The 13,645-nt window shown below is 33.5% G+C and overlaps 1 protein-coding gene across 3 annotated transcripts in view; it reads left to right on the forward strand.

The window, feature by feature from the left end:
* Nucleotides 1–13,645, forward strand: part of LOC119638274 (semaphorin-1A) — a 48,797-nt gene that overhangs the window by 28,726 nt on the left and 6,426 nt on the right. Inside the window, exon 1 of one of the 3 annotated variants that reach the window (XM_038034967.1) lies at nt 8,184–8,396. The exons of the other annotated variants lie outside the window; for them this stretch is intronic. The gene's annotated coding sequence lies outside the window, so the exon portion shown is untranslated. Of the gene's footprint in view, nt 1–8,183; nt 8,397–13,645 lie in introns of those variants that run through there. 3 annotated transcript variants of the gene reach the window in all.

The following is a 13,645-nucleotide window of genomic DNA, read 5'->3' on the forward strand; positions in this document are numbered from 1 at the left end:
TCTGTAATGATTCCTGATCACTTGATCACCATACGGAATATCTCTCAATGAATCGATGATCAAATGCATCAAAAAAAAAAACAAACAAAATCAAATGAACACGTTATAGTGATCCACCTCGAATCTTTCCGGGTGTTATATACATCCGCACAAACTTAACGCTTCATTTTATCATAAGTGGTGTAGGATATAATGAAAAAGCACAATCTTTCTATATGTAAATATTCAATATCCTCACGAGTTGTCAAGTTTTCCTTGCGAAAAAAAAACACGTTGCTTGTAATCAACTGCCTGAGATAAGGCGTTAAAGACATCGTTTTGGAATTTACGTCGTGCTCATGTGAAAAATTGAAGTTGATACCAATGGCGTTATAAGGAAACCGTGCCCATGTGTTATAGAAACCGCGTTATAAGAAGTTTACAATTGAAACCAATTGAATGAACTGCTATTGAATTGTACAGAATTTTAGAAATAAGTAATAAATTGTTTGCTCGATTTTACGGAAATTTGTTGATATTTGGAATTGGAAATAACTTAAATTTGTTGACAAGGACAGGAATGCTTAAAAATTTGAGCTATTGGGAAGATGCGTTATTATATAGAAGAACTTATAGGAGAAGTTTCCCTCTTTTACATTGCTTTTAAGGAAATCATCACCGAGATTGCGGTGAAGTAATTGTATCCTTTATGTATCTGTTGGTGTTACCGGCATTATTGGAAATTGAACATACTCTTAACGTCCGAGATCGGTAAAATGTTTAATTTAATTTAATAAGAGAGAAAATGTTTAACGAAATCTGGGCGGGTTTTTATTGCTAAAAGCTTAAACACAATTAGACCGCAATCCACACCTAATCCTATATATATGCACATACTCATATATGTATATTTAGCATTGAAATTTCTAAGTTCAGTTCGGTATCTACATAAAAAAAATTAGCTGGTATGCAAAGTTATTTTTTGCCTTTTTTTGTTTTTTTTTTTTTTGTTGTGCTTCCACATTTTAGAATACCTTTTTATAATTACCGCTGTGCCAACCGCCTCCATAATTGTAGAGCCGAGAAATTGAGTACAAAGCGTTTTAAATCTTAAAAATTATTATTATTAACCTTGTTTCCCAAACGTGGACGACGATCGCATTTTTCTTTACTAGTTTTAAGCACTTGATTACTAGTTTTAAACGGCTTAACAAATTTGTTAATAAAATGAAAAATCAACAAGAAAGAATAAATTGTGCAGCCTCCATCTAGCAAACTATTCGTTCATTCATTCATACATTCATTCATTCATTCACGCATTTGAAATGCAGTTCGGATGGTTTACACTTAAACTAAAATGCGGTAGAACTTAATTTATGCTATTAATGATACACACGTTTCCTACAAATATTATTGTAATCTCTATGGATATATCGTTAAACATTGAAGACTTTGCAAAAAGAAAACTGTACAATAATTCCAAGAGAATAGCAGCAAAATTCGTATTATGTCGAGTCAATTCTCTTCGTTTTGAGTCAAATCATTTAGAAATCAAACTTTCGCCTTATCCTTAGCTTTGTTTTTCTTCTTCTATCAATACGAATACTTAATAATCTAAGGCAGCTATAGTATTAACTAATAATATGACGAGGGTGGCTATTAAATATTCTTTCCAATGAAAGTTGCTCCCGCAACTTATTGATGTTCCCCTGACTCATTTCTTCTTGCAATTTTCAAAATATCCCAAGCAAACCGCACACGAGCACTTTCCGGCAACAGAACCATCTATCGAGTGGCTATGCACGACAAAAACAGCCACTGATTGCAGATGCATTCGATGTAAGGCTCCGCTTTGCTGCTTTGCTGAGATTAAAAGTTCCAATTTTATTAATTGCTTTGAAATTGCTATCGAATCAAACGAGAATCTTTTTACTCAGAGCGAATTCACAATAAAAATCGTCATCTTTCCCGTTAGCGTCTGCAGTGAAATGATAATCGGCGAGACGTGTTGAAGAATCGGAAACCAGAAGTAACTCTCTATAAATAATGAACATTGAACAAACAGAATGAGCCTCACAGGATTAAGATGAACTTCCATTCAAGCTTTCTTGGTTCAATTTGTGTTCTTTTAGAGAGTAATTTGAGTGAAAAGCGGAAAGGGAGTAAGTCCTCGTAGATATTGTTGTGTAGTCAGGACTCGTTTTTGAATTTTGAATGAACGACTACCCTTTAGGCGAACAAAATGCTTACGTGAGAAAAGTGAAAAGAAAGTAAGCTCATGCAAGAAATGGGGTGCAATTGAAAGTCATAACCAAACGCGCCGTAAGCAATTTACAAAAGCCTACAGAGCTTATTTCGTTTGTAGGTAACTTGTTCCGCAACAACTTCTCTGAATCGAGGCTTAGTTTAAAGTGGTTATGTGTTCGTTATAAGAAAGGAGATATTCTTGGCTAACTCTTACAGCTCATACAATATGCCTTACTTTCCTTGTCGCAGGGAACATTGACTTTTTTCTCGTAACAAGTTTTTATATCAATCACCGAAGGTGAGGGGCAACGCCCAAAAAAAAGCTTCAGAGACCCCAAAAAGTGTATATATTCTTGATTATCATCAAATTCTGAATCGATTTAAGCATGCCCGTCTGTCCGTTTGTGTAATGTTTGTTGTAAATATTCTCCTCACCGCAAAAATGCAGCTATCGACTTCAAATTTGGCAGAAACATTGGAAGTTCTTGCCCGCAGGACGATATTGAAAATGGGCTAAGCTGGAACACCTCTGTTTTTTAAAAGGAGCTAAAAATTGGTTTTTATAATAAATAATACCAGATAAATGTGTAAAAACTTGAACGCATGTTCTATAAGCGACGCTGCAAAACTTGTACAAAAAATGAAAAAAGGAACGCGTTTACCTAATAACACATTGTATCAAAATTTCGTTTTGTTCAATACCTTTATAACGCGCAGAAACAAGGTTTAAAAAACCTTATAAAATATATAAATTTTTCATTTTTCGTTTTCATATTTGGAATGTACCTAAACATGTCTGTCCATCTGTCCGTCTACCCAACTGTGAAGTATCTATCTATGAAAATATCATCTACACATTTACAAAAGAATTTAGAAACGATCCAAAATTTTCAAAGGACACGCCTACAACGCCCACCCGCCTACACAACAAAAATTTTTATTCTGCAAATAGAAAGAATCGGTCGTTTTCACTCAATTTAGTGCTTTTACTTTTACTTTCTTTTTTAGGATAACGGTGACGGATAATAAAGATTCGATCACGACCGAGTATAATTCTTTCAGTTGTTTTTTTTTGTTTTGCTTGATTATGAACTGTCTCTCAGGGGATAGTACACGCTGGCGGTGGTTAGAGATAATCAAGGAAAGAAGTAGTAGGTAGTGCCACAGCCTAGTAAATGTTTGCCCAATCGGTGAGGGGTATGGCTTTATCGACTAAGTACTTTTGATAGCAGCGACCATAACTGACCAAACCGCAATGAGATTTGAACCCACGCGCAACAGATTGATAATCCCGACTCTTAACTACTCGTGCATGCGGCAACGTTATTGATGAGATTGATGATTGACTTGTGTAACGATGTTTTAAATTTTTAAAACTATATAGACGGGTTTGTTGCGCGTCTTTTTTTGGTTCTTAAATAAGTTCTGCGCTCATTCATTTAACAATAAATACTAATGAAAGTAAATTTTCTTCCCTTTTATGAAACGTTTTCAATTGTAAACATTTTCTATTTGATTATTCTCAAGAAAAAAATAGCACCTTTTAAAAATATGTACCCAGTACGAAAGAACCGCGTTTTTGTTCATTTATAGCCTAAACGATAACCGTACCCTCCTTAACGTCGTGTTCTCTTTCAGCAACATTTGTTCGAAACAATTGTACGAAAGCATGCGTTTCTATGGAGAAAAACCTTTGTAAGGATGTGAAGATAAATTCGAATTTAACTAGTAAAGACACCTACCATTTCTGTTAACATACCTCTGTTAACGACTTAACAGAGCTCATGTTAAATACAATTGAGCTATAGTTGGTTTGAAAGCCTAATCCGTCCATATTAAAAAAAAGAAAATATTTTTGTGGACATTTCGTGAATATACTGCATATGGGAAAACACCCAAATTTGACACTCTGGTGCGGCCAAACTAGAAAATGTCGCCTATATTCACCTATATCACGTGAATCTATATGAAAATACCTATCGATTAAGCAAAAAAAATTCACACTTTGCTTTCAGGAACTATTTTTACCGATTTTTTGAAATTTGGTATGTTACCATAACATAGCTATGGGAGAACACCCAACTTTGACACTCTGGTGCGGCCAAACTAGAAAATGTCGCCTATATTCACCTATATCACGTGAATCTATATAAAAGTACCTATTGCATGGGCAAAAAAATTCACACTTTTCTTTCGGGAACTGTTTTGAACGATCTTTTGAAATTTGATATGTTAGCGAAAAATGGTTGTGAGTATAGTATAGCATATATATATATACTAGTATAGTAAAGTATAGTACTAGTATAGTATACTTTAGCATAATGCACTATATTCTAGGACAAAAAAAAACTATACTGTAGTGCAATGTATTCTAGTACAAAATACACTATACTGTAGTACAATAATTTTCAGTACAAACTACGCTATACTGTAGCACAAAAATTTTCAGTACAAAATACACTATGCTGTAGTACAAAAGTTTTGTGCAGTAGTACTATGATTTCTCGTACAAAATATCCTATACTATAGTACAATGATTTCCAGTACAAAATGCACTGTACAGTAGTACAATGATTTCCAGTACAAAATGCAATGTTCTGTAGTACAATGATTTCCAGTACAAAATACACTATACCGTAGTACAAAAATTTTCAGTACAAAATATACTATACTGTGGTAAAAAAATTTTGTACAGTAGTACTATGATTTCTAGTACGAACTACAGTATGCTGTAGAACAACGGTTTTCAGCACAAAATACACTATACTGTAGTACAGTGATTTCTAGTGCAAAATACAATATACTGTAGTACAATGATTTCCAGTACAAAATACACTATTACGTGGTAAAAAAATTTTGTACTGCAGTACAATGATTTCTTGTACAAAATACACTATACTGTAGTACAAATATTTTCAGTACAAAATATACTATGCTGTAGTACAATGATTTTCAGTACAAACTACGCTATACTGTAGCACAAAAATTTTCAGTACAAAATACACTATGCTGTAGTACAAAAGTTTTGTTACTATGATTTCTCGTACAAAATGCCCTATACTATAGTACAATGATTTCCAGTACAAAATACACTATACTGTAGTACAATGATTTCCAGTACAAAATGCAATGTTCTGTAGTACAAAGATTTCCAGTACAAAATACACTATACCGTAGTACAATGATTTCCATTACAAAATGCACTGTACTGTAGTACAAAAATTTTCAGTACAATATACACTATGCTGTAGTACAAAAATTTCGTACAGTAGTACTATGATTTTTAGTACGAAGAACAGTATACTGTAGTACAATGATTTTCAGCACAAAATACACTATACCGTAGTACAAAAATTTTGTACTGCAGTACAATGATTCCTTGTACAAAATACACTATACTGTAGTAAAAAAATTTTGTACGATAGTACAATGATTTCTAGTACAAAATACTCTATACTGTAGTACAATAATTTTCAGCACAAAATACACTATACTGTAGTACAATGATTTTCAGTACAAAATACACTATACCGTAGTACAAAAATTTTCAGTACGAAATATACTATACTGTGGTACAATGATTTCCAGTACAAAATGCACTGTACTGTAGAACAAAAATTTTCAGTACAAGATGTACTACGCTGTGGTACAAAAATTTTGTACAGTAGTACTATGATTTCTAGTACAAAGTACAGTATACTGTAGAACAATGATTTTCAGTACAAAATACACTATACTGCTGTACAGTGATTTCTAGTGCAATATACAATATTATGTAGTACAAAAATTTTGTACTGCAGTACAATGATTTCTTGTACAAAATGCACTATATTGTAGTACAAAAATTTTCAGTATAAAACATACTATACTGTAGTACAATGATTTTCAGTACAAAATACACTATGCTGTACAGTAGTGCTATGATTTCTAGTACAAAGTACACTATACTGTAGAACAATGATTTTCAGTACAAAATACACTATACTGTAGTACAGTGATTTCTAGTGCAAAATACTATATACTGTAGTACAATGATTTCTAGTACAAAATACACTATTATGTAGTACAAAAATTTTGTACTGCAGTACAATGATTTCTTGTACGAAATGCACTGTACTGTAGTACAAAAATTTTCAGTACAAAATATACTATACTGTAGAACAATGATTTCTAGTACAAAATACACTATACTATAGTACAATGATTTTCAGTACAAAATACACTATACTATACCACATTTTACCGTTCTTCGCTAACATATCAAATTTCAAAAGATCGTTCAAAACAGTTCCCGAAAGAAAAGTTTGAATTTTTTGCTCATTGGACAGGCGTTTTTATATAGATTCACATGATATAGGTGAAGATAGGCGACATTTTCTAGTTTGGACGCACCAGAGTGTCAAATTTGGGTGTTTTTTCATATGCAGTTGTCGCTAACATACCAAATTTCAAATACCGTTAAAAATAGTTTCCATAAGCAGAATTTGAATTTGTTTAGTTTGCTTGAAAGGTAGTTTTATATTGATTCATGAAATGTCCACAAAAATATTTTCTTTTTTTTAATGTGGACGGATTAGGCTTTCAAACCAACTATATCTCAATTGTAATTATTTAACATGAGCTCTTTTAAGTCGTTAACAGAGGTATGTTAACAGAAGTGGTAGGTGTCTGTACTAGTTAAATTCGAATTTATCTTCACACCCTTAACCTTTGTAGGTATTCGTCATCGTGTTCCTTTGGAAACATTTGCCACCGAAGAAGTCAGACACATTTTGTGAAGGAAATGTAGAGACATAATAAAGTTGTCAATCGTTTTGTAGCCAGAATTTTTTTAGATGCACGGGTACTATGATAATTAGGAAGCGTTATATCTAGAGCAGAGACAAAAGAGGATATACGTTCTTGATTGAAGTAGAACTCTGTGCGGATTTAGTCTCGAGAATCTATCTGTCCAATCTTTTTTCCGTTTATCTTTCACTATTGGGATACCGACGCTTACATTCTGAAGATGAGAATGAAAATTTGGGAAAGGAAGATCAGTTTCACGTTTCGATAATTGTCAGTTGCCCTTGTTTTCATGGCAAATATTCACGATTGACATGTTCAACTAGTTTGATGTATATTCGAAGGTTGATGCTTGATGCCAAAGCAATAAGACGGTGTACATATCATTTTTTTCCATTTATTTGTACACTTTACACATTTAGATGATAATCATATGTGTATGTACATAAATTTGTACATTCGTTTGGCTTATGTTTATGAGCATTTAAATTTCCCACACACGAACTTTACAACGAATGAATGAATGGCCGTCGTTTGCTTCATTCAGATCAATGGAGCGCCCGGATAACAGCCCTGAAAATGTCACGTTTTATTAGAGTTGATTGTCTTGCACTAAGAAAAATCTAACAACTCGCACGTGATTTTTCACAAAAATTTTCTTTTTTTCTTTGTATTTTTTCGACTTTTATTAATGATTTTATTGTACGACATATTCACATTTTCTTTGAACAAATACAGGAAAATCATCACTTTCTCTCCATTAAAAAACAGTTGTTTAGAAAACCTATCACAACGACTGCATGCACATACAGAGATGTATGTGTGAATTTGATAATTGTCCTTATATGAGAATTAGAATGATTATTAGTTTAAGCATAGCATAGCATAGCATAGTGTAGTTCGTCTCTCTCGTCGCTTTTAATTTATAATAACACTCTTGTTAATGTATAAAACTAAAGCCGGTATCTGTGTCTGTTTTTATACACAAACACATACACACACACACACACACACACACATTCACTTATAAAAATGTGTTTAATGTGTTTTAAGTGAATTATGATGAATTGACAAAATGTTAACAAATTGAACGAGTATAAGTAGTTGTTAACTGACATTAGTGCTGTAAGGAAGTCTGAAAAATTGAGTTTTTTTCACTCTTTCTTATTTTTCTTCTTTCTTTTTTCGAATGACTTGAACAAGTGTTTTACTTTGTTTTTTTTTTCTGTATTTTCTGAGTCGGTTACGACAAGTGCATCTATTAATGTAATTTTTTATATGCTTAACTAAAATACAAAAAAAAAAAGAAAAAATCAAGTGCTTTACGATTCGTACAAACTACAATAAGAAACAATTAAATCCAAGCCTGAAAAGAAACAGCAAAAGTACGTGTTTCTCAATAAAAGCGATTACGAAAAAAAATATAAGAAATTTATTGGTATTACATAACCAGCAAGAGCAGCAGTACTTTCCGGCTTTCCACCACCGGCAATGTACTCATCCAAGCATGTTGCCCTTATTTGCTTATCACTAAAATGTAAAAAGGTTTTAAAATTATTGAACCGTTTGCGACACATTCGAAGCATTACGTATAAGAGATTATGTGCAAGAGGGTTTTGGTTTTCTAATTAAAGAGCAAATCAAGTTAATTATCTGCTGGCAATTAATAGCTCATCAAGTTACTTTTCCCTTTAACAAGCATGGTTCATTTGAGTGAACCCTATATAGGACCTATTAAACTGCTTTTATATAATTCATTTCCGATCAATTATTTCAATGAAATTCTGTGAAGCGATGGGCCTTACGTGACCAAAAGAAAGCCAGAAGTGAACATACTTAGTGTAAAGAGATGCTTGCCATTTGAAGAGAAAAATTTGAAAAAACGAAATCGATGCAATTAGATGTAAGCAATCTAAACCGACCAGTAAACTTAAATGGATAGAGCACTACGACAGCCTAAAAAAAGAAGAGTTTTTTTGGCAATTTTTTTTGGATGAACGATAAAGTACCAGAGCAATAATATATGGGAAGGTTACTAAGCATGCCTTAAAGTATTAGAAAAAAATTTATTTTTGAAAGATATTTAAAAACGGCAACACCTCAGCTGTTCTCTGAACACGTGATTAGCTCAAGGTGTGCTGCAGACAGCAACATCGCCGGTTCATATCTGAATCAAAAAAAAAAAAAAAAAAAATCGTTTCTCCTTACTTCCTATATCTGTCTAATCAAAAGCATATGGGTTTTTGAAAATAATGACTTTTGTTTAATTGGCGAGTATTTGGGTGAAAAAGTGCAATTTTCGACCAAAGTCTACCGAAGAGAGAATTGCAGGATTTACAATTTACATGTTTCGAAATGATGGAGAAGATGGAAGGATAATGTACAATTTAAAAACTGAACTCGTAACCAACATCGAAAAACTTGAAAAGCATTGAAAGCTTTCAAATCGGTCTCAACTTCGTACCCACCCATCAGTTGTGTGCGCGAAGCTTCACTAAAGTATCTTTGTTTGGAAACGAAACACCTTTTGAAGAGATTAGTTAGCGTATTAGAGAAGCAAGAAATCAACAGGTAAAGCATTAGGTTGTAACTTCCAGCAGATAGCCGTAGTACGCAAGCGGTCTCTTCAGGAAAAAACACAATTTCACAAATTTCCAATATTTTGAAAAACTTACAGTGGTCTACCACCCTAATGAAGTCCTTTCTTCGATAACAGCGAGTCCAAGAACTACGGGCAGACATTTCTTCTAATTCGATCTTAAAATCAATCTCATGACGATCAAGTTAGCATAGATTAGGTAGGCAATAGGATAACTGGCTGCTAGCAAGACAAAGGTTTTAGAGACAGACCATAAGATTCGTCAAGCGGCAAAGATATCTATAGTTGACATATTATTTAGTTATTTTATTTTTTTTATTTAATTATCCTTGAGAAATTTTACTTCATGCACATTTTTTCACTAAATTACGCCTTTACCGATCGTTACATTCATATATCGCCAGTCTGGTTTTATTCAAGTGACCGAGCAAAAAAATATCGTTAAACAAGTAAGAAAATTAAATTCGGCCGGAAACGAATTTTTTATACCCATCACCGGTTACCCCAAAAAAGGACAAAAGAAGTAGAAGAACAAAATTCTCATGCTCTATAATATGGAGTGGGCGCAATTGATTTTTTCTATTTTCAAAGCAAAAGTTTTTGTCGTAAAGGCATGTGGGCGTTGTAGGCGCGTCTTTTGAAAAGTTTAGGTCAATTCTTTTGGGAATTTGTAGGCGATATATTCCTTTTCGCTAACGGGAGAATGTTTACCACAAATACTATAAAGTTGCACAATCAGCCAGATGGACAGACGAACAGGCGGACATGCTTCGATGCATTCAAGTTTTGAAACTGGCCAAGACTTTGTATACTTTATGGCGTTTTCGCAGAATGTTTCTGCGTGTTACAAAGCTATTGAAAAAATAACCAATTTTTTAAACACTGTAATATGGGGCAGGCGTGGTTAACTTTTTCCATTTTTGTGCACAAATGTTACATCATCGCCCGTAGAATATGCCTTCAAATTTTTGTACATTTTGTACATTTGTGGTATAGTTTATGAGTAATGAGCAAAAAAGTTATCATCAGTTTATGTGGCGCTGTAGACGTGTCCTTCGACCGATTTGAACCATTTCCAGTATCAACTTGTATGCAAAGACTTCCACGGTTTCTGCCAAATTTAAAATCGATGATTTTTTTTTTTGCGACCAAGAGAATGTTTACAACACACATTAATCAGACGGACATATTTAAATCGATTTAGGATTTGATGCTGATCAAGAATATACACACTTTGGGGCGTCTCAAATGCTTTCTCCTGGGACTTGCAAACCTTCCTCCTCAGGTGATAGGTACAAAAATGGACTAGGTTCTCGTGGTAAGCGAGAAATCAATATATTTTTATAGGACCCCTTACACTTACTTCCATGCGTTACATAGAAAATGAAGAACACAAGATATTTTAAGTAAATACTTTTCATGAATTTACGTAAATAATTCTAATTTTTTTCTTTTTAAGTGCCTTTAAATCGTCACACGTACTCATATAGTTATTACGGAGTTATTTATATAAAAAGTTTTTAACTCGAAACAAATTTTCTCTATTTATGTTCGGGTATTATCGAGTAGTATCAATTTTATTTTAAGTGGAAATAGAATCCATTTTAAGATTATATTGACTATAATGTATACAAATTAAAATAAATATTTATTTTATTTGACGCCATTCCTTGAGAGAAAAAATTAGTTGCGATAGTTTTAAAAAAATAACTCTACAGTAAACATAAAGACATAAAATGCTGTCTCAGCAAGACTACCATGCCATGGTGGAAAAGGGGACAAATCTAAAAACATTGATCGCTTACTACACACCGCTAATGTAACGAATGGGAAAACTGTCTTTTTTTAAACGCCAGTTTCTTTCCATAACAAACGAGCTGACGTTGCAAAGATAGTCAGTCAGTTTTATGACTATGAAAATTTTATTGCAACTGAAACTTTTTTAAGCAATGTACTCTGAATTTCGTTTCTTGTTTCTTTGGGGGCCTGTAACACTCTCGAAAGTATACAAAAATTGTGAAAAAAAAAATATCATGAAAGGCAAACCATTGTAAATGGTCCATGACATCAGCTTTACGTACAGAGTCGCAGCGCTGTATTGCAACTGTTTCGAATGCGCTGAACAATTCGGCAAATATAAAAAAAACGACAAAAAAAATTTAAATGCAACCCTGCCCTGCCAATAGAAGTGGCCAAAATCATTAAACCCTTAATAAGGGTTCAATTAAGACAAAAATTTCTTCCAAATTAAAATTTCAAAAGGCCTTTTTTCTTCAGCTTGTTTCAGCGTTCGCTTCTCGTGGCTTCAATTTTATTCATTTATTTCTTTTTTAATGAGCAACCACTCAGGGGATATCTCCAACTCATGGTATCACTTGGTGCGGATCGGTGCACCCAATCGATAAGTGATAAGCCTTTACCGCCTGAACATTCACTATAGCTACGAACAAAATAAATTCTACCGCACTAACATTTGAACCGGCGAATACTAACTTGTTAGCAGCGGATTTTTTGTATTTGGGGATTGCGTGGATATGCTGCAGAATTTCAACTATAACTTCGGCATTGCAGGTTTTTTCAATGAACTCGAATTCTTGGCGACTCTACTGTTGATCTACGCTTGATTTTTTCAAAAAGAAGAAAAAAATAAGTCAACTTTCTATACTTAGCATCGAGAACTTCAAGTTATACTTTCAAAAGAAACCATATCTTATACACATATGTTGGTATGAAATACCTGTCGGCCGATGTGTCCGTCTGTGTATCGCTCTATGGTAAAAGTACTCCCGGCCACAAATTAAATTAAATATCGGCAGGAGGAGGAGAAGGCATTCAAATCAGCCTGAAATGTTCGAGGGACACGCCCACAGAACAACACCTCTACGTTCAAAGACCAAAAACTCGCTTTTTTGCGAGGAAAGATGCCACGCTAACAATTTACTGACTCTATGGTATTTCCAGTGCAAAAATAGAAAAATTTCCGCCGTGCTCTCCTAATGTGCAGCTAAAGTGCAGCTTCCTTTTTGTTTCTCTTTTAAGGTAAACATGTCAGTTATAATAGATTCGCCGAATATAATTTCTTTACTTTTTTTGAAGTTAATTTTTTCAAAAAAAACCCTGCGATGATTGCTAGATTTTGAATCATATCTTCAAAACTTCTTATGTCTTTGTGGTCCTCAATGTTGCCCTCTCTCTCTCTCTCGAAGAAAAAAGAAACCAATGGATTTCGATTTCTGGTTTCAAAGAAATATTTTCATAAACTTTCAGACTTGTACCTTCCTTCGTAACTAAATCAATATATCCTTTGATTTTTTTCCTATCTATCGGTCTATTTAAAAAATGTTGGTATTACCTTAGCTGAGGCATTTGAAAAGCGTTAGAAGCATTATGCGTTAAATAAGCCATAAGGTAATTAAAAGGACAGCCAAAAAGAGTAAGACCGTTATATAAAGCTTTGTATTCCGTACACAATTTCGTCTAATACAGTTACTCACACTTTCTTTCTCATGATAATACACCAATAGTTTTTACATTTTTTTTTTCCATGAAGACATTTCATGAAAACCGAAGCGTTGGACTCTACGCGAAACGTCAACTGATATGCGATCCAAATTTAATAAACTAGATTTAATTGTGAAAGATTTTATCATTTTCTACCTATTTTCGCAAAAACTACAAGTTAGATTTTGTAGGCAAGTAAGGGTTTGATGTTCATGAGCCTGCTACAGCTACATATGGTGGGAACTAAAAAAGAGATCTATATGATGCAAATGCCCTACGGTTGATTTTTATGTCCAATTGCCACTATGCGTCCATAGTAGCATAATAAAAATTCAAAATTACAAATTATTGCTAAATGGCTTACTGTTCGAAGAAGTCCTTATATGGAATGGATCCACAAAATGGATCCATGTGGTGCAAACTTGATCCAATTAATTTTTATGTCAAGTTACTATTATCAATTAATTGTTGTCATAAAATATTAACAGTAAGGCCACTTCGACATATAAGGATTCTTGACGCGGTGGGCATCCA

The sequence above is a fragment of the Glossina fuscipes genome, unplaced genomic scaffold (genome assembly GCF_014805625.2).
Source record: "Glossina fuscipes isolate IAEA_lab_2018 unplaced genomic scaffold, Yale_Gfus_2 86, whole genome shotgun sequence".
Taxonomy (NCBI): domain Eukaryota; kingdom Metazoa; phylum Arthropoda; class Insecta; order Diptera; family Glossinidae; genus Glossina; species Glossina fuscipes.